Raw genomic sequence first — 18,484 nt, forward strand, 5'->3', positions numbered from 1 at the left:
TGTAAGGGTGAGATATGAGCAACTATTTTCAGAAATACCCACTAGATGGCAGCATATCTTGAATACTAATAAAGGGGTGGTGCAAGTACAGGAGAACCTCAGACTTACAAACACCCCAGGAACAGAGGTTGCCCGTAACTCGGAAATGTTTGTAACTGAACAAAATGTTATGGTGGTTCTTTCAAAAGTTTACAACTGAACATTGACTTAATACAGCTTTGAAACTTTACTATGCAGAAGAAAAATGCTGCTATTAGCCATCTTAATTTAAATGAAACAAGAACAGAAATAGTTTCCTTACCTTGTCAATTTTTTTTAACGTTCCCTTTATTTTTTTTAGTAGTTTATGTTTAACACAGTACTGTACTGTATTGGCTTTTATTTTTATTTTTTGTTTGGTCTTTACTGCTGCCTGATTGCGTAGTTCCGGTTCCAAATGAGGTGTGTGATTCACCAGTCAGTTCGTACCTCTGATGTTTGTAACTCTGAGGTTCTACTGTACATTATTACTGGCCATCACCTTGGACAGGCATCTTCCAAAACATGTAAGCTGATGTTTGTCCATGATCTAAAATATTTTCCACAAAGGATCATTAGACTAAAAAATGATGTACAATAGACTTGTATAATTACAAGTCACACAGAGCATTGTTAGCTACAAAGCTTTGAAGGCACAAAATGAACCAAGTGGGAGAAAGGTTGAAGTGGGATCATATTGAAAAGCATGAAGAAAGAATACAAATATGAGAGAGCATTTACATTTATTAAATCGAAGGGAAAGCCCATTTTCCAAAGGTAGATCACATGCACCAGCTCATCCCTTCAGGTNTACACTGAGAGACCTGAACAAAGTGTTCTCTCTTTGCTACACAGTCCTGACTCCCCTGGTAAACCCCCTCATCTACAGCCTGAGAAACAGAGAGGTCAAGGAAGCCTTTAGCAAAGCAGTCAGTAAATGTGGCTTTCACAAAAACTTGCAGATACACCTACATAATAATGTAACATGAGGTTTTCAAGATTGCCTGGGTGATTTGAGCAATCAGCCCCCATTAAAATTAAGTTGAAAACTCTCTTTGTAAATCTCAGCACTCAGTGTTGTCCATCTCAGTGGAAGGACCAGGGAGGGAGGTGGCCATAAGAAGGTTCCCATCATGGAGTTATTAATTGGGCACTAGGCAGAATGGAGACAAAATTGTAATGAATTTTTTAGATCTGTGAAAAAGCCGTCTATGATCAAAATAAATGTTTGGAAAATAAAAATAGTAACTCCTGGTGCAGCGTATGTGGGGACGTAAGCCTGGGAAATCTGCCACCCCTGAAATTGGACTCATTGCCAGTATAGCCCTCTGCAAATCAACCACCTTCACTACGCTCACAGGACAGACGCAAACAACTAGGCCCCAGCAGTGACCTCTGGACACTTCACCAGGAACAGCTTTATATCTCTTACCTGGGCTACGCCCATCTGTGACCAGCTCCGGCAAAGCAACCACTCCAGGCTCACTGGGCCCTTTGAGAGGTCAAGGAAGCCTTTAGCAAAGCAGTCAGTAAATGTGGCTTTCACCAAAACGTGCAGAGACTCCAAGATAATAACTTAGCCTGAGGTTTTCAAAGCTGTCCGGGTGATTTAAGCAATCAGCCCCCGTTAAAATTAAGTTGAAAAGTCCCAGTGAAAATCTCAGCACTCAGTGTTGTCTATCTAAGTGGAAGGACCAGGGAGGGAGGTGGCCATAACCATGTTCCCATCATGGAGTTATTAATTGGGCACTAGGCAGAATGGAAACAAAATTTTAACCAATTTTTAGATCTGTAAAAAAGCCATTTTTGATCAAAATAAATGTTTGAACAATAAAAATAGTAACCCCTTGTGCAGCATAGATGGGGACATAAGCCTGGGAAATCTGCCACCCCTGAAATTGTGCTTATTACCATCATAGCCCTCTGCAAACCAACCACTTTCACTACACTCACACAGGCTGGATGCAAAGAACCAGGCCCTAGCAGAATAAAGACTGGGAGTTGATGGATCATTACACAAAGTAAAAACTATTTCCCCATGCTAATTCTTCCCCTACAGTTACTCACACCTTCTTATCAACTGTTGGAAATGGGCCATCCTGAGTATCATTACAAAAGGTTTTTTTTCTCCTGCTGATAATAGCCCACCTTAATTGATTACTCTTGTTAAGGTTGGTATGGCAACACCCATTTTTTCATGTTCTTTGTGTGTATATATATCTTGCTACTGTATTTTCCACTGCATGCATCCGATGAAGTGGGTTTTAGCCCATGAAAGCTAATGCCCAAATAAATTTGTTAGTCTCTAAGGTTACGTCTACACTACTCGCCAGATCGACGGGTAGTGATCGATCTATTGGGGATCGATTTATTGCGTCTAGTGTAGACGTGGATAAATTGATCCCCGATCGCTTTGCCGTCGACTCTGGAACTCCACCACGGCGAGAGGCCCAAGCGGAGTCGGCTATTAGCATAGCTGAAGTTGCATATCATAGATGGATCCCCCCACACACACACCAGTGTAGACCACGGCTAAGGTGCCACAAGTACTTCTTGTTCTTTCTGTCTACCCAGTGGCTGAGTGGGCTAAGGTGCCAGATCTATGAGTCTGTCTTCCTTTCACTTGGGTGTTCTGGGAAGAGGGGGTTCAAATCCCACCCATGAAACTTCCCTCTTTCTCTACCTGAAGAAATGGCCTCATTTGAATCTCCCTTGCTATCTGAAAGCATCTGCTTCAGCATGTTTAATTTTTAAAATATATATTGTTTCATGCTTTAAAAAAATATTACATGGTTTTCTAGTTAGCACAAATGAAACAGAAGAGAGGAAAACTGCTGGCTGGGATCTAAATCTGCAAAACTAAGGGTTGGTATTCTTCTACGCTCATATTTGTTATGTAGCTGGCAATCTCCCAAATGATGGCCATTCCTTCCCTCAACATGTAGGCTAATTGCTTCCTTTAGATCTTAAAGTCTCATGAAAGGAGAAACTAATGAGGAAGAAAATGTAATAGCTACAGTTGGAGTTAGAAACCAACACTGATTCTGCTGGGTTTCAAGTCAGTGCCCTTTTGCATATCAGGCAAACACATGAACCACTCTACTACAGAAACCAGCTACTGCCACTTTCTGGGCCCTTCTCTAAGGCTTTCTTAGTAGCCACTGCTCACACCCACTCCACTTTTCCATGGACAGTTCCCTGACAGCTCCTAGCAACCCATTACAAGACAAGAAACCCAAATGCAGTAAAATCAATGGAAAGTTTTTCACCACAGGTTTCACTGACTGGAAAGAGACCTTTAAAAGAGAAAAGTTTGCCATTTAATGCCACAATACTAGGTTATAATATCCTTCTCTGAGCTTACATGGAAAGCAAGGAGATACTGTGAGAACACACCACACTAACCAGAGTAGGGAGGGCACCCGATCTGGGGCTCCTTCAACCGACATCCATGAGATTAAGCACTGGACTGACGTAGCCAATTTGCTACACTTATCTTGTTACATACTGTACTGTAGGTTTACCTATCTTCTTCTTTCTCACTAGTATTGCTTCATTTTTACTGGTCCTTTTATTCACAAAATTGGCACGAACTGATAGGAACATCGCTCTATGTGCTACACCCTCATTTCTCATTTATTCCACCCCATCAACACCATCATCATCACCAACAATCACTGAATTCATTCACTAAACTACCAAGTCACCCTTTTGTACCCCTAAAGATGTGCGAGCTCTCAAGACAATACTGTCTCCAAGCAGGGCCGGCTCTGGCTTTTTTGCCACCCCAGGCTGTGACGTTATTGACATAAACTGGGACCGTGTAGATCATTGTTGCAACCACGGTCCTGTAGTGGCACCCAAATCTTGTGTAAAGGGGGTCAAATGGGGTGTCTAGGACAAGGTTATGGTTTACTGGTTATGATTATGCTGTCTATATGTGTGTATCAGTTTTGTAGTTGAAGTTATGAATATTGTCTCTATACTGTCTGTATGGCAAACTTATGCTATGCTTCTGGGTGACATCCCAGACAAGCTGAGATTAGCTCTGCCTAGCCTGCTTGATGGCCCATTAAGGACCATCAGCTATACAATGGACCCATTGAGAGAAGGCAGGTACGCCTTGTAACTCAGCAAAGTATGCAGGGACTGGCCCATGTGACTCCAGACTCCATTTTGCTTTAATTTTCCACAGTAAGAACAAAGAGGTGTTCTTACACCTGGAAAAGACTATATAAGGCTGATGCCTCATCTCCATCTTGTCTTCAATCCTGCTTCATACCTCTGGAGGAACTTTGCTACAAGCTGAAGCTTTGAACAAAGGACTGAGGACCCATCCCAGCGGGGGATGTATTCCAGAGACTTGATTTGAACCTGCAGTTTATTCCATCGCTGCTGCAAGCCTGAACCGAGAACTTTGCCATTACTGTATGTAATTGATTCCATTTAACCAATTCTAACTCTCATCTCTATCTTTTTCCTTTTATGAATAAACCTTTAGATTTTAGATTCTAAAGGATTGGCAGCAGCGTGATTTGTGGGTAAGATCTGATTTGTATATTGACCTGAGTCTGGGGCTTGGTCCTTTGGGATCAGGAGAACCTTTTTCTTTTACTGGGGTATTGGTTTTCATAACCATTTGTCCCCATAACGAGTGGCACTGGTGGTAATACTGGGAAACTGGAGTGTCTAAGGAGATTGCTTGTGAGACTTGCGGTTAGCCAGTGGGGTGAGACCCCACTCTTAGTCTGGCTGGTTTGGTTTGCCTTAGAGGTGGAAAAAACCCCAGCCTTGGGCTGTAACTGCCCTATTTGAGCAATTTGTCCTGAGTTGGCACTCTCAGTTGGGTTCCGCCAGAACCGCATTGTCACACAGGCAAAAAAGCCTCTGGCCGCCCCTCCCTCTCCCCCCAGCGTGGCATGGGAAGGCGGCCGGAGCCCCGGGGGGAGGGCAGCGAGCCCCAGCCGGGGCTCCGCTCTCCCTGGCAGCCAGAGCGCCGGGGGGAGGGCGTCGAGCCCGCCCGGGGCTCAGCTCTCCCCAGCGGCCAGAGCACCGGGGGGAGGGCGTCGAGCCCCGGCCATAGCCCCGCTCTCCCCGGCGGCTGGAGCCGGAGCACCGCGCTGCCCCCCTCCAGGTGCCGCCCCAAGCACAAGCTTGGTGGGCTGGTGCCTGGAGCCAGCCCTGTCTCCAAGAACATTCTCAAGTCCTTAGGGGCCTGGCAGGCCAAACGCTTTTGGGAAAGTATTTAGGAAATACAACATCAGCCGCATTCTCAGCTGCTCCTATCTTTTTCACTCACACAACCCATGCAAATCATATCTCTCCTTTCTAACAAAAGCACTGATAAAGTTCCAGACAGCGCTCTGAGTGCTTTCTAAGACAGATAGACTCTCTCAGAGCCATGTCTCTGTTGTATTCATCTGCTTTTGGATCTGGTCTTGATTACATTTCGGGCTCCTTGAAATGCAAAGCCATTTAAACTCAGCTAGCAGAATCATCTTCATTTCACCTGTTGGACTAGGTCTTCACTTTAGACATTAAAAAATGTGATCTAGGCTGCCAAGGAAAGAATAAGACAATGACTCTTTTGTGGCAATGAGATTTGTTATTCACTCTTTCAAAGGATGTCTAATTACTCAACTTTTCCTCCACCGTCCCCTTCAGGTGACCTTTTATGTCATCCAATGACAGAAATGTCTAGGAAGATAGACCCACACTAACTACTAAAGCAGTTGGAATTCTCAGGGGAAACAGAGTGTGACAACTAAGTGACAAGGAAAACACCCTCCACACTGGCACCAGACACTTTCGGGGTCCTCCCTCAAATTTAGCAGCTACATCAAGTCAATCCTAAAAAATCACACACAAAAATCTATCCTGATGTATTCCTGAGTGTGAAAGAAAGAGTGCTTGAGATTTAAAAGACAAGAACAAAACCAGCCCTTTCCTTCTGCTGACAACATCATGCCCTAGAATTAGCTGAACTCCTGGAGTGGGGGTGGGCAAACTTTTTGGCCCGAGGGCCATGAACACTCACAAAATTAACAATTCAGAGATATTCAAATAAATTCTATTTAATAAAGATACATTTTAGTGGAAATAAACAGAAAACCTTACTTATTATAATAAATATACCATCATAACAACGTATTACAATAATTAAACCAAACTTAACCCCTTTCCACACCCTCTTTGATTAATGTGAACAATGCAGCTGGTCACCCTTTTTTACAATGGCATTAAAGTCCGGTGTCATTCTTGTTGTGGAAATCCACAATACCGAGCTGAGATGCTGATCAGTTAACTGATCAGGTTTTTACCCACGAAAGCTTATGGCCAAATAAATCTGTTAGTCTTTAAGGTGCCACCAGACTCCTTGTTGTTTTTGTAGATACAGACTAACACGGCTACCCCCTGATACTTGTTCAGTTAACTGGGATCTGTAGCGAGATTTGTTGTAATTCATCAGAAAAAATGTTTGTTCGCACACATAGGTGGAGCCAAACAAAACAAGGATTTTCTGTGCCACCTTGCAGATATTTGGGAACTTTGTTTCACTCAAGGAGACATAACACTAATCCAGTTTTTCTGAATTGTACTTTCCTTCAAGGTGGAATCGCACTGGAGATCAATGAGCTCCAGTTGTAATTCTTGTGGGGCTTTCTTGTAGTCAAATGACAGTGGGCATGACACCAGCTCCAGTGTCTTCTCTATCTTCTCAAAGTCAGAGAATCGACGAGAAAACTCTCCATGCAAGTCACTCAAAATTTTGCTCTACTTTTCTCTCTGCTCTGCACTTTGTCCTTAATTTATTTTGAAAACAAGACTAACTTGGCTTTGAAAGCTGTCATACTAGAATACAAAATGTGTACAAACACATTCTTTGCTTGCAGGTTTGCATTAAGTTCATTTAAATGTGCCAAGATATCCACACCAAAAGCAAGGTCGCACACCCAGTTTGAATTCTTTAATTCAGGGAAATCATTTTCTTTCCCCTGAATCTCCAGAAAAGTGCAGATTTCATCTCTGAGCTCCCACACTCGCTGCAATAACTTTCCTAGGCTGAGCCAGCAGACATTTGTATGATAAAGTAAGTCCTGGTGTTCGGCATCAGTGTCTTCGAAAAAGGAAATGAAATGCCAATGATTAAGTCCCCTCACTCTTATGTCGTTCACTATTTTCACTACTGTGTGAAAAACATGATCAATGTCCAGGACATTTTTGCAAAGGGCCTCCTGATGTATAATACAATGCAGAAAAATCACCTCTTTATCAGGGTCATCTTCTTTTACTTTTAAAAAGAATTCAGGACAAAATCCTACGTTTTTCCCTGTTAAATTTGGTGATCCATCTGTGGTTACATTTGCCAGTTTACTCCAGGGGAGCTTCAGACGTTCAAGGCACCCAGACACCCTCTCGTATAAATCCAATCCCTTAGTTGTACCTTTCATTGATTCCATTGATAAAAATTCCTCTGTGATTTCAAATTTGTCGTCAATTCCACTGACAAAAATCAGTAACTGTGCTGTGTCTTTAATGTCAGTGCTGTCATCGAGAGCTAATGAAAACAATGTGTAACCCTTCTGCCCATCCAAGTTGGCAGCAACAAGGGCCAGGTTCTGTATCTAGGGGTTCCGTTTCAATAACGCAATGCAAAACCGGATCGAGCCCCCACCCAGTGACCTGGGACAATTACATACCACCCCCTGGGTGCCTCTAAGAGGCAATACTTCCCCTCTCGCAAGCACGGAGTCTGAGTGTAACAGAAAATGTTTAATAACATGAGGTAAACGACATTAGCATTAAATTGGAAAAACACCACAAACAGGATTCATAACACAAACCATGAGCAAAAACACACCCCAGCAAATTGGGCTGTGTCCTTTCCCTTTGGTTCTTGAATCCAGCAACCCAAAAATCACCCAGAGTCCCCAAAGTCCAACACCCCCAAAGTCTCTTCGGTCCAGCAACCACCCAAAGTCCCAAAAGTCCAACAGACCCCAAAGTCTCTGTCCCTAGTCAGTGCAGCCCCAGAGTAAAAAGGAGGGGCATGCAAGGTGTTATGGGGCACCTTACGTGATCCAAGGCCGGCTAGCCGACTCTCCATGGGGTTCCGCCATAGCCTTCACCACGAGCCAGTCCACTTCCTGCCGTCCCACAAACTGTTCTGCTCTACAAGCTGCTCCGCTCCGCTCACCGACCTGTGAGCCGCTCCAGCCATCCCAGCAAACAGCTCCGCTCGCCGTTCTTTAGGCTGCTCCAACCAGCCCCACACTGCTCGCTGATCCTCCAGTTGTCCCCACAAATTGCTCCGCCAGCTGCTTAGCAATATAGCTTCAGGCTCCTCCACTAGTTAACACAGCACTCAGTGATCCCAGCTTTTAATAACTTTAGCTTTTTTGTGATTTCAGCTCTTAGCAATATCAACTTAAAGTAGGGGAGCCCCAGTGCTAGTGCACCATCGGCCCAAAGTGAATTCAGCTCAGCAGCCTGTAACTAGACTCCTAACGGAATCAAAATTAGCTCTGACATTCAACAGTGGAGAGAGACAGTGGTGCAATTGGTGTTTCAAACCCTCAGAGAAGACCCATACCATCAGATACAACTCCCTGTCCCCATCCTTTTTCAATTCAGTGGGTTTTGTAACCCATACCCCTTGTCAAGCAAGTGCTACTTAGGTAATGGTGAAGGACTCACTCAGTCCTTCTGTCATACAACAGTTCCACTTGCCTTGATTCACAGAATCAGGGTAACAAAACTTTATTCTTCCTGCCCCAATAACAGAGAAAACTGGGGATCCCACACCAGCCAAAGTAACCACTTTCAGTTGCTGTTGTTTCATGCCAGGCGGGTGGGTGTGCCTATGCAAACAAGATCAGCCCCTGGAGTTCTTTTCCACACTCGCCATAATTCACCACCAGATGTCAGGGTAGAGCTCATCCTGACTCTGCTTACAAATGTAAAGCCCTGTGCTTTCTTGTTCAACTCAGAAGCCAAATGTTCATCAATCACTTCTACACGGCGAGTAACAGTTCTTCGTGACAAACTAATGTTCTCAAATTTGTTTTGGTATTCCGGGCACAGCATGCCAGAAACATCAACCAAGCATTCTTTCAAAAACTCCCCTTCAGCAAAAGGCTTATTTTGTTTAGGGATTTTAAACTCCAGAACGTAACTTGCCTTTGTAGTGGCTTCCTGAATTGCAGACCGTCGCACATAAATATTTTGCTGAGTTTTTAAGTTTGTGGCGAGTTGCTCAGCTTTTCTTGCCCTTTCCTCAGTTGTTAAATTGCTGCCACAATTAGGATGTTTCCTTGAAAAATGGCGATTCAAATTGTCCTCCTTGAACACCACGATGCTCTCTTGACAAATCAGGCATACAGCCTTCGAGTTCACGTTTGTGAAAAAATATTTTGTATTCCATTCTTTGTTGAAAACCCGACACTCATTGTCGACTTTTCTTTTCTTTTTTTGCAGCACTCATTTTTGAAAGGGAAAAGAAAATCCTAACTGCTGCCCTTATTTCAAACTGCTGTTTTACAAGATGGCAGCATTGGGAAAAAACTGGGCCCTCTCTCTAGCCTGGATTTGTCGGGCGTCAGTGCCCCTGACAATTTTGAGCCATGGTGCTCTATCCCAGAATCCATGTAGAAAAGAAGAGGCAGGTGTAAACTCATCTGTAACTTTATGCCCCATCCTCCCCCCAAAAAAGTTCTTTGAGTTCTTTGATACACGGATACCCTCCCACCAACAACACAGGAAGAAGAACTCCACATGGACTCCTCCTGAGGGTCGAAATGACAGTCTGGACCTATACATAGAATGCTTCTGCCGACGTGCACAGGCAGAAATTGTGGAAAAACAACATCGCTTGTCTCATAACCTAAGTCGTGCAGAACGCAATGCCATCCACAGCCTCAGAAACCACCCTGACATTATCATCAAAGAGGCTGATAAAGGAGGTGCTGTTGAAATCATGAACAGGTCTGACTACCAGAAGGAGGCTGCCAGACAACTCTCCAATACCAAATTCTACAGGTCACTTTCCTCAGATCCCACTGAGGAATACACTAAGAAACTGCACCATCTACTCAGGACACTCCCTACACTAACACAGGAACAAATCAACATACCCTTAGAGCCCCGACCGGGGTTATTCTATCTACTACCTAAGATCCACAAACCTGGAAATCCTGGACGCCACATCATCTCGGGCACTGGCACTCTCACTGAAGGACTGTCTGGATATGTGGACTCCCTACTTAGACCCTACGCCACCAGCACTCCCAGCTATCTCTGTGACACCACAGATTTCCTGAGAAAACTACAATGCATTGGTGACCTCCCAGAAAACACCATCCTAACCACCATGGATGTAGAGGATCTCTACACAAACATCCCACACACAGATGGAATACAAGCTGTCAGGAACAGTATCCCCGATGATGACACAGCACAACTTATTGCTGAGCTCTGTGACTTTATCCTCACGCACAATTACTTCAAATTTGGTGACAATATATACCTCCAGACCAGTGGCACCGCTATGGGCACCCGCATGGCCCCACAATATGCCAACATTTTTATGGCTGACCTGGAACAACGCTTCCTCAGCTCTCGTCCACTCATGCCCCTTCTCTACCTACGCTATTCTGATGACATCTTCATCATCTGGACCCATGGAAAGGAGACCCTGGAAGACTTCCACCATGATTTCAACAGCTTCCACCCCACCATCAACCTCAGCCTGGACCAATCTACACGGGAGGTCCACTTCCTAGACACCACCGTACAAATAAGTGATGGCCACATTAACACCACCCTATACCGAAAACCCACCGACCGCTACGCCTACCTTCATGCCTCCAGCTTCCACCCCGGTCACACCACACGATCCATCGTCTACAGCCAAGCACTAAGGTACAATCGCATCTGCTCCAACCCCTCAGACAGAGACCAACACCTACAAGATCTTCACCAAGCATTCTCAAAACTACGATACCCACACAAGGAAATAAAGAAACAAATCAACAGAGCCAGACGTGTACCCAGAAGCCTCCTGCTACAAGACAGGCCCAGAAGAGAAACCAACAGAACTCCACTGGCCATCACCTACAGTCCTCAGCTTAAACCTCTCCAACGCATCATCAGTGATCTACAACCCATCCTGGACAATGATCCCTCACTTTCACAGACCTTGGGAGGCAGGCCAGTTCTCGCCCACAGACAACCTGCCAACCTTAAGCATATTCTCACCAGCAACCACGCACCACACCATAACAACTCTAACTCTAACTTGCATCTGAAGAAGTGAGGTTCTTACCTACGAAAGCTTATGCTCCCAATACTTCTGTTAGTCTCAAAGGTGCCACAGGACCCTCTGTTGCCTTTTACAACTCTAACTCAGGAACCAACCCATGCAACAAACCTCGACGCCAACTCTGCCCACATATCTACACTAGCAACACCATCACAGGACCTAACCAGATCAGCTACAACATCACCGGCTCATTCACCTGCAGGTCCACCAATGTTATATATGCTATCATATGCCAGCAATGCCCCTCTGCTATGTACATTGGCCAAACTGGACAGTCACTACGCAAGAGGATAAATGGACACAAGTCAGATATCAGGAATGGTAATATACAAAAATCTGTAGGAGAACACTTCAACTTCCCTGGCCACACAATAGCAGATGTAAAGGTAGCCATCTTACAGCAAAAAAACTTCAGGACCAGACTCCAAAGAGAAACTGCTGAGCTCCAGTTCATTTGCAAATTTGACACCATCAGATCAGGATTAAACAAAGACTGTGAATGGCTATCCAACTACAGAAGCAGTTTCTCCTCCCCTGGTGTTCACACCTCAACTGCTAGCAGAGCACCTCACCCTCCCTGATTGAACTAACCTCGTTATCTCCATACTGATTTATACCTGCCTCTGGAGATTTCCATTACTTGCATCTGAATAAGTGAGGTTCTTACCCACGAAAGCTTATGCTCCCAATACTTCTGTTAGTCTTAAAGGTGCCACAGGACCCTCTGTTGCTTTTTACAGATTCAGACTAAAACGGCTACCCCTCTGATACTTTGAGTTCTGTTTGCACGGTTGTGTTCATTGAAAGTTTGTATATAATAAGGGATATTACCGCGGTGTGGCGAGAGGACTCATGAGGGGTGGTGCATGGGGGGCTTCACTTAGTGGTACCAGGGACTCCTACAGGGTCTGCTGGCAGTGTGACACCAACGCAGCTGTGCCATGTGCAGAGGAACCCAGACAGGAGCAGCTGCTGCCTTGGGTGGTTTCCCTCCACTCGAGGGTGGGGCCATAGGAAACAGGGAGGGGATTTCGCACACTGCTGCTGCATAGGGGTGGTGAGGTCATACCTGAGGAATGTGGCCTTTTGCATGCAGAATCTTCCCTGAAGATGGTGCTGAAAATGACTGCTCATCACTGAGGAGCGCCAGACGGAGTGCAGCAAGCCCCTGGTCCCGCTCCATTGGAGCCCCAGGCGAAGAGCAGCAAACCCGTGGTTCCGCTTCCCGGGCCGGAGCGCCGGGCGGAGCGCAGCAAGCAGAGCTGGCTCTTGGTTTTTTGCCGCCCCAAGCAAAAAAAAAGCTGGAGTGCCACCACTGAAGCAAAGGTGCCGCCCCAAAGGGCCAGAAGGCTGCCCCTTGAGAAGTGCCGCCCCAAGGCGGAGTGCGACCGGAGTGCCGGGTGAGTGTGGCAAGCCCCAGGCCCCGCTTCCCCGGCCGGAGTGCCGGGCAGAGAGCAGCAAAACCCCCGGTCCTGCTCCTCTGGCCGAAGTGCAGCAAGCACCCGGCCCCGATCTCCCAGCCAGAATGCCGGGCCCCACTCCCCCGGCCGGAGTGCAGGGCGGAGCGTGGTGAAACCCCTGGCCCCGCTCCCCAGGTTGGCGTCCCACTGGCAATCCCAGTGGCAATTTTGGACCCCCTGGACATATCATCAGGCCCAGGGCACCCCTTACGTTGCCCGCCTGTCGACACGATCAGGCGCCCAGCCTCCTGAGGCAACCCTCAGCCGCCCTCCTCCAGACCTGGAGCAACCCATGGAGTCAGCCCCTGTGGTAGAAGCTACCCCAGGTGCCCAGAAAGATCTGGCCACAGCAGACTAAAGGGCCACTTCCAATCCGGCTCTCCCGGTGGTGTCGTCCTCGTCTTCCCCTGATGAGGCCATGACCGGCACGTCCACATCTGGCCCACCCCCGATGGACTTTAGAGTCCTGCAAGAACTACTTAGGCGCATAGTCCTCAATATGAACCTCCAAGTTGAGAAGGTTGTGGAGGAGAAGGATCCTATGGTGGACATCTTAGGCCCAGAAGGGCCTTCCAGGGTGGACATCCCCATGAACAAAACCATCCAAACCAATGCCAAAGCTCTCTGGCTAACTCCAACCTCCATCCCCCCCACAGCCAAAGGGGTGGAAAGAAAGTACTTTGTTCCCACCAAGGGATACAAATACCTTTTTACCCACCCAGTCCCATGTTCGCTTGTGGTAGACATGGTGAACGTAAAAGAGAGAGAGGGCCAGCAAGGGCCTACCCCCAGATCAAAGGATGCTAAGTGGCTGGACCTTTTCAGAAGAAAAGTTTATTCTACTGGTGACCTTTCACTACGGATTGTGAACCAACTTGCGATCTTCAGTAGATACAATTTCAACTCATGATCTGCAGTCCTTAAATTCCAAGACATTCTTCCAGCAGAGGCCCGTACGGAACTGGGGGCCATTGCTGAGGAGGGCAAGTTGGTAGCTCGAACCTCCCTTCAGGGTTCCCTCGATGCTGCGGACACGGCAGCATGCACTCTGGCATCCGGCATCACCATGCATTGAAACGCCTGGCTCCAGCCATGAGGTCTTCCTCCTGAAGTGCAGCACACCATACAGGATCTCCCCTTTGATGGCCAGGGCCTGAAGGACACAAGAAACACTATTAAACACTATTAAATCCTTGGGCATGCATACCTTGGCTACTCAAAGGAAGCCGTTTAAACCCCAGACCACCCAACAACACCCCTTCCCACCTAGACCAAGGCAGGACTTCTCCCATAGGAGAAGCAGGTACCCTTGATGTAGACCATCACGTTTCCCCCCTCCCCCGCCCCGGGCAGGGTCAAGGGCAATCCAAGCCACCTCCAGGCCCTAAGCGTCCATTTTGAAGGTACACTCAAGGACAGTCTACCAGCTCATATCCCGGACAGTTATCCCTTTCTGAACCATCTATCCCATTTCTACCATGCTTGGTCCCTTATTACATCGGACCGTTGGGTCCTCCACAAGGTAGAGGCAGGATATTCTATCCCTTTCCATTCCACCCCGCCCTCTCACCCTCCTTCTCCGTCCCTTTTCAGGGACCCTTCTCACGAGCAACTCCTCATCCAGGACGTAGAAACCCGCCTAGCCCTAGGGGCAGTGGAGGAAGTGCCTCAAGAGCTCAGGGGCAAGGGGTTCTACTCCCGCTACTTCCTCGTCCTCGAAGCAAAAGGAGACCTAAGGCCCATCTTGGACCTCAGGTTGCTCAACAAGCACATCGTCAACCTGAAGTTCTGCATGGTCTCCTTAGCCACAATTATCCCCACTGGATCCAGGAGACTGGTATGCCGCCCTCGATATGAAAGACGCTTACTTTCACATTTCAATTACCCCGCCCCACAGACGTTTTCTCCATTTCATGGTAAACAAGATGCACTATCAGTTCACAGCCTCACCCGTTAGGTGCCTAACAGGGAGCTGAGTTTTTCTGAAAATCTGGCGCTAGTGGTGGGAGTGAGATCTTTTGAAAATTCTGGTCAATATGTCTGAAAGTTCTAAGAACCATCACAGCTTTTAACATTTTCTGGAACATGATGAGAAAAATAGAGATGTTGTCCTTGACTTACAATCACAATGTTTCACCTTGATCCCAGGTTTCAACAAAATTGATTTTGTTTTTATATGCAATGTGAAACAAACACCTCTCTGTAGACATTTGGACAGAGAAAAAGAAATATATATGACACTAACCCACATTGCCTTGCATGCGTAGCCCCCTGAGCAAGATGGTAGCCAGTATTCTACAGGTGGAAGCTATGCACTATTGTTCACCCTCAGAACCCTTCAGCAGTTAGACTTCAGGAATGGAAGAGACCAATGATCCTGAATCTCTCCAGATGGTTAATTTTGAAGACTTGTCTATAGAGCTGTGTGAAAGGTTTTTGCATGAATATTTTATTTACTGAAATATTTTGATTGACAAAAATAACTTTTTGTTTTAGTTTTGTTTTAACAAGAAAACTGAAAAAAATTCATCTTGGGTCAACCTAGATTGTTATTATTATTGTTATTATAATTTTGGTTAGGCTAGCTAGCAAGCAAAAGAATAAGTGATTTGCACAGTTCTATTTGTATAAAAGGTCCTCAGTGGGAAGAGGCCTCCACAATCTGCTCTGAGGCACCTGGAAGGTTCGATTTTGAAATGGTCTCCAAAGACCTTCCCAGCATCATGAAGAATCCTGATTTTCTTTCGATTGGAAGTTGAAAAAGGTCTGCTTCTCTGACCGGGAATCGAACCCGGGCCGCGGCGGTGAGAGCGCCGAATCCTAACCACTAGACCACCAGGGAGGTCTTATGACAAGCTTTTGTTACCTGTCCTAGGCTTACGCAGTCTACCTTATCTCCAAGTTGTGAATCTGGTCCATTCTCTGTTGCCCAGAAAGGACAACAAGAGGGAAAGAAGGAACCTCAGGGTCACAGCCTGCCCTGAGCCCAACCAAAGGCTACTGAAACAAACTCCACTTAAGTTTCAGCCTCCTACACCAGCATCACAAGAACAACACAAACAAATCTCAAGAGGAACAAGCCTCGTCTGCTTTCATTTACACCTGTGCAGCCCTCTCAGCTTCTTCTTCTGCCTACTTAGAGCCTCTTCCAGGAAGACACATGGGGCTGACAGTAATTCTGTCCTAAAAGCAAGGGAGGAGTTTCGATACTACCTCACAGAAGCTGACAGGAGTTTGATTCTGTGTGACAAAGCCCTGCTCCTAATTTGTCAATTCCATACACTCAGGAAGCAGCCAAAGGGCTGAACACCCCTGCTCTTCTCTCCTTGGCCTCATCAGGTGTCCTAGGCCCTTCCCCACAAATATCTTCACCAGAAGCTGGAGGCCCAAGTACCTGCAGGTTTCCCTCACCCACTTCCTAAAGGAAACAGTCACCCCCTTCTCTGACATTCCTGCGGCCAAGTTTCCTTTGAGGAGCTTCTCCCCAGGGGGACCTGATGCCCTGCAAAAATGTGAACCGTCTTGTCTGCCCCCTCTCGGGAAGCGGTGACTTTCCCACATTAGATCAGTTAAACAGTCCCTCCCCCTGATGGAAGAACACTAAATCCCCTTCTCCAGGAGTTCATCTATTTCTAGGGCATGATACTAACAAACACCACAGAACGGAGCGGTCCGTTCACATTAAACGGCGTCGCAACAGGATGATGGGGGGAAAGTTAAATGACTCGACACCACTTGAGCAAATGAATAATGACGCTCAGTGGCCCAAAAGGTTAATTGTCCTACTCTTTCCTTAGCAGCGGAGATCACGTCTTTTAATGTCTGCAGTGGGAAACAGGTGAATTGAACTAATTCTGTTAGCTGTTTCACATTATTAAAGTTTTATCCCGTTGCATATAGTTCGAATCCAAAACCAGCCCATTTCCCCTAGACCAAGGCAGGACTTCTCCCGTAGGACCCTGCTGGGAAAAGCACCAGGAGCGCTGGTCTGAGAAATTTCCGAATTGTTTTGGTTAGAGATGAGAGGGACGATTTCCCTGGGCGTGAGGGAGACGGAAAGGGGCAGCTCAGTGTTGATGTTGTTTTTATTTCCTAAATCCTTTTGACAAAGAGTTTTATCTGCTACACCCGAAGGCCCCACAGCTGCTGCTTGGAGACGTTATTCCATTGAGAGATCTCTCGTGTTAACATAACCAAAGGGAAAACCGTGCTAGTTTAATGAATGAACTGATCTCTTCTTATTTTCTTTACTGTTCTTATAGGGTTGACTAAAGGATGATAGAGGAATGTACCTTTTAGGGGGGGTCAGGTTTGTGAATGAAGAGCAGCAGAGAAGCAGAAAGTGAAACTGGCTTTCATTACACTGACACCCCTATTTAAGGCGGGAGTTGGCTTGCGGTGTGTAAAGCAGAGAGGTGGGGGTGATCCAGCATGCTGTGGTTATCGGGTGGTGACTTCCCCCAGCGTCTGGACCCTTGTAACACTCCGATTTCGTAGCTGGAGGGTGAAAGAACCAGAAGAAGGTTACTGTCAGAAAAGGAACCTCAGAGCACAAACTTCCCTAGGGTTCCTTTCCTACTGTTACGATGCATGGGGGAGGTCTACAAGTGCAGCCTGGCTAGCTCAGTCGGTAGAGCATGAGACTCTTAATCTCAGGGTCGTGGGTTCGAGCCCCACGTTGGGCGGCAAGTTTTGCTGCTACAGTATCATTATTTTGGTTATTGTCTCGGCCTGAATTGAAATGCATTCTCTGTTCTCACGATGATCTTAGGCAGGAAATTACTTTCCTGTCTCTGAACTTTAACACAACATGAAAAGAGGACAAATTGACAGTACCATATTTCTATGAGAGTGAGAGATGATTTTTCTCCTTTTCTGTTCAACCCCAGACAAGAGAGAGAAAAAAAATAACCCTTCAGTACTGCTTGTCCCCCTTCAGCGATCAGTAGCGTCTCTACTTCTTTTTACATTGTCTCCAGCTCTGCACAGGGCTGCATATAACTACTTCCCTTTCATAGTCTCCGCACAGCCCTATTTATTTTCATAGAGATTTTTTCAGGCTGAAGATTCCGACCACATTGTATTCATTCCTTGTATATTTCTGTAACTCCTTGTTACTTCATCACTAATGATTTATAAAAACAGGCTTGAGAGTAAAACAAGAAGGTAATAAACCGATTGTTTTTTAAAAAAAGATGTGTCCTCAATTAATAATATTGAAAATTGTTTTAATTTGTTTTCTGTTTATCATTATGGCAATGTACTCTGCTAAAAATATTAAGGGAACAGTAAGGAAATTAGTAGCTCAGAGCTTGTGTTAACATCGTTTGAAGAAGAACAAGGTGTTGAGTCTTCAAAAGTGTTATAGAAAAAATGTTATTTTAAAAGGGGAAAGTGATGTTGTATGTTAAAAGGCTGGCTTAGAAATTTCCAATGATTATTTTCTGATTCCTCACACCCCGATACTGCCTAGACAGGAAAGCAGGGGAAATGTGATCATCCGTCAATAGATGTTTCTGACATGAAATGGGGCCATGAGGCTGTTTGTAGTTAGCTCCAAAGAAACAGAAGAGGGGGAAACTGCCGGCTGGGAGCTAAATATGCAGGACTCAAGTGGACTAGCCCAGTGGTTCTCAACCAGGAGTTTGGGGACCCCTAGGGGGCTGCAAGCAGGTTTCAGGGGGGC

General features: G+C 46.1%; 2 non-coding genes across 2 annotated transcripts; one reads left to right on the forward strand and one right to left on the reverse strand.

The window, feature by feature from the left end:
• Positions 1-15,568: 15,568 nt before the first annotated feature.
• On the reverse strand, positions 15,569-15,640 carry TRNAE-CUC. The gene has a single exon. It is a non-coding gene; the product is annotated as a tRNA-Glu (tRNA).
• Positions 15,641-17,410: 1,770 nt separating this feature from the next.
• On the forward strand, positions 17,411-17,483 carry TRNAK-CUU. The gene has a single exon. It is a non-coding gene; the product is annotated as a tRNA-Lys (tRNA).
• The last annotated feature ends 1,001 nt before the right edge of the window (positions 17,484-18,484 follow it).

The sequence above is a fragment of the Trachemys scripta genome, chromosome 14, assembly GCF_013100865.1.
Source record: "Trachemys scripta elegans isolate TJP31775 chromosome 14, CAS_Tse_1.0, whole genome shotgun sequence".
Classification (NCBI taxonomy): Eukaryota; Metazoa; Chordata; order Testudines; family Emydidae; genus Trachemys; species Trachemys scripta.